Raw genomic sequence first — 3708 nt, 5'->3', positions numbered from 1 at the left:
CCCATCAAAAAGAAAAAGGCCTCTTTTTAAACAAGTTTAATGTCCATTGGATCTTCTCATCTAGTTCCTTCTATGAATGGTAATCTGCTTCAGGGATTTGTAATCAGGAGCTTGGAAATTTTAGAATGCTCAGATTTTCACAACCATACCATTTATTCACTGAGAGTAAACAGAAGTGCTACACAAGAAACTTGAGTCAGACAGAGCTAGGTTTCCTTCAAACCCTTCTATCTAAAATTGGGAGAACTAACTGCAACTTGGGCGCCCCCTGGGGATAAAATTTAAAAAATGTTTTACATCTTTAGTTTAAACTGTATCCTCTAAAAATATTCAAATAGCCCACTGGTATGGCTCAGTAGTTGAGTGCTGACCTATGAATCAGGATGTTACGGTTAGATTCCCAGTCAGGGAATATGCCCGGGTTTCGGGATGGATCCCCAGTAGGTACTGTGCAGGAGGCAGGCGACCAATGTTTCTCCCCCTCTTCCTTCCTCTCTGAAATCAATTAAAAAATATATTAAAAAATCAAAATGTTCAAAGAATACTTATTAAGCACCTGCTGAGTACCAGGCACAATGTTCAACACCTGAGACACAAAAATAAGTAAAATCAAGTTTCTGATTTCTACATGCTTAAAGTCATTATCACCCCAGTCTAAGGACAGTAGGTAGGATTACCAAAGTATGAGTTACCCACAAAACTTGGACGTTATGACACAGAAGATAAGAATTTTGTTGGGGTGCTATAGAAAGCAATTTGGCATGGATATATACTTGAGTATAATTTGTTTATGTAAGTAAAATGTTCACCATCTTTAAAAGAGTTGGTTTAACCGTCTCTTCCTGCTAACACATGCAAAATTGTAGTTCTTATTTTCAAAGACAAGTTGATGTTATGGCACCATAATTTTTCTTGAGTCAAAACAATATAAATAAGTTTTAATTTAAAAAATTCAAAAATAAGGCAGTATCCTCATCATGATTTTTTAGTAACAAGTTATTTCACAACAACTCTACTCTGAACACTAACTCTAAGAGGATTGCACTGATTTTAAAAAAACAAAGGCAGTATCCTCATCATGATTTTTTAGTAACAAGTTATTTCACAACTCTACTCTGAACACTAACTCTAAGAAGATTGCACTGATTTTAAAAATGGCTAATTTTCAAAAACAAATTGAGTATGAAAGGGCACAGAAAACTCTCTGTAAAAAATCAATACAATATATTTAAAAAAAAACAAATTGAGTATGAAAGGGCACAGAAAATAGAAACAAATAGTTAGAAAATAAAACAAAATTGAAAAAGACCAGTACAAATAAAAGGGAAAAGTCAAAACTAAAACCCCTCAAACCTTTCCTTCCCAGTTCAGAACACTTTCAGAAGATACCATATCAGATTTGCCCTTCCTTCCTCGAGATCTGGGAGAGCATGTAGTAGAGGTAGAATTCCTCTTCAGAAAGAAAAACACGTACAATCTTCCCTCCAGTCACACTCTTGTTCCTAAAAACAATGCCCCATGACATTAGAGGGTCAGATAGTTGTAGGTTCTGTAACCAGGGCTCTAAAATGTACTTCTGGCAGCCTGAGTTGGAAATCAATGTACTTTTCCCAACGAAACAATTCTATTTCAGCCATATTTCAGGGCTCCTGTGAGCTAAATTAGCATTGGCATGATAGTTGGAAAATTTAACCTTGTTTATAATGCTTTTTCCCTAAAGGAAAAAATTTAGTTCCAAAAATTACAATCTTTTGGGATTCAGCTATTGTTTGCCTATATAATAAAATATTCAATCAAAATACAGGGACTCATAAAGAAAAGAATAAAAAAACTCTGATTTAACTGACCATAGACTTCCATTGTTTATTTCATCAACTGAGGGGCAGCAATTACTAAATTATAAACTGTTTGGAATTTGTAGATATCAACTTAATGTTTATGGCAATTGGAATCAAGAGTAACTATTTTCATGGAAGATAACAGTTTAAAACAGCTTAAGCTCATGTAATTGCTCAAATCTTAAAGAATAGGATAATAAACTATAAAATATATCTCATCAGGGAAATCTTGTAACAGGTTTAAAATGTCATCAGCCCTTACTGACCAGAAATAAGAATAAATACTAGTTATAGAATGTGGAGATTATTTTTAAATCAGTGCAGTAATACGGGTATTATTAGTTGGGGTGTGGACAGTTAAAGCCACTTTAGAATTCAGAAACAAAATATTTAAATGCATTCAAATATAATGGCCCTAAGTTTTAAAAAGTAACACTACTATGAAGTAAAAATAACCAATCTCATAAATTAAGTACAGGAAGTCTAACACTGAGAAAGAAATTATTTGCATCTATGTGTGCCAGAGATTTTACTTCATTTAATATTCACAAATACCATACTAGATAGAAATTAATTCCCGCTTTTTACAGAGAAACTCAAGCTAAAAGTAACAACTTGTCTGGGACTAAAGAAACAGTAAATGGCACATAGACTTTGACCCCACATCTGTTTCTTAAGTCTTTGCTCCTTCCTCTATCATGCTATGTACATATGAGTCATTTCATACATAAAACAAAAGCTTGAAATCACCCAATTGTCCACTTGTCTTCTAAAAGTAAAAAGAACCAAAAAAAATGAGAAAAAATATTTATGTATTTTTTTGGTTGAGTTAGTTCCACTTTTATCCCTAAAAATAGTCAATAATGATAAATGCAGCTATAGAATACATAATGAAGTAGATGTCACCATCCGACTTTTTCTGGATGTTCTTTAGAGAATAATATATAGGACAGCAGTGAACGGTGTGCACACAGAGGGAGAGGAGTAGAGGCCCAAAGCTAAAAGAAGCCATATCATGCAACAGAGAAGGGAATTCTTTAAGTTCTGTGGCAACACTTTTGTTGGTCACCGAGTTTCACAGGGACTCAGTGTTTTACAGCACGCTGGTCGCCTCTTATGTTTCTATGTATCTTGTTTTCCTTCTCTCCCAAGTAGTCCCCCAGACTCTCCAATATGCATTTCTCAGTGTCAGTGCAAGTAACCAATTATCTTTGAAAATCGTTAACAGAACTGAAATGGTAAATTCATCGCCACTTGAAGAAAAAAAGAATTAGAAAGTAACACAATTTCACAATTCCAGAGTTGGGCGGTATTTTATACTGAGTTTAAAACTGGGTGTACAGCCTCTTAAGTTCTAGAGGGGGCAACTGAGACTCGGTGGCAGTGACTTGGCCATGGACTCAGCGTGAGCTGGCAGCAGGGCCAGAGGTTGACGCTCAGAACTGGGCTCCACGGCTTTTCCAACCACACGAGCTCAGGCTGTCAGGGCTGGTACTGCCAACTGAAGGGGCCAGAACGCGCCACTGGCGGGTCACAGAACTCCTAACCTAACAGCCTGTCCGCCGGGATTCCTTTCTGGGCTGATTAGTTGCGGGCTCGCCGTTTAGAGAGCCCACGGGAAGGGGCAGAGTAGAAAAACCGGTTTCTTCTTCAGCCCGGCAGCTGTGGGCGCACGACGCCTCTGACCTAAATCCGGCTCCCGCTGCCTTCACTTCTCCACGCCCAGCGACACGCTGACCTCTGCGCTGAGGGCCCCCAAAAGCTGACCCTCTCGGAGTCCCTCTCCCAGCCCACTCTCAAGACGAACTTTGTCCCAACATATAAGGAAAGAGGGGTGCAGGAACAAAGCGACCCCAAGGAGTCCCCATCC

The sequence above is a fragment of the Myotis brandtii genome, unplaced genomic scaffold (assembly GCF_000412655.1).
Source record: "Myotis brandtii unplaced genomic scaffold, ASM41265v1 scaffold862, whole genome shotgun sequence".
Classification (NCBI taxonomy): Eukaryota; Metazoa; Chordata; class Mammalia; order Chiroptera; family Vespertilionidae; genus Myotis; species Myotis brandtii.
This window is presented reverse-complemented; position numbering follows the sequence as displayed.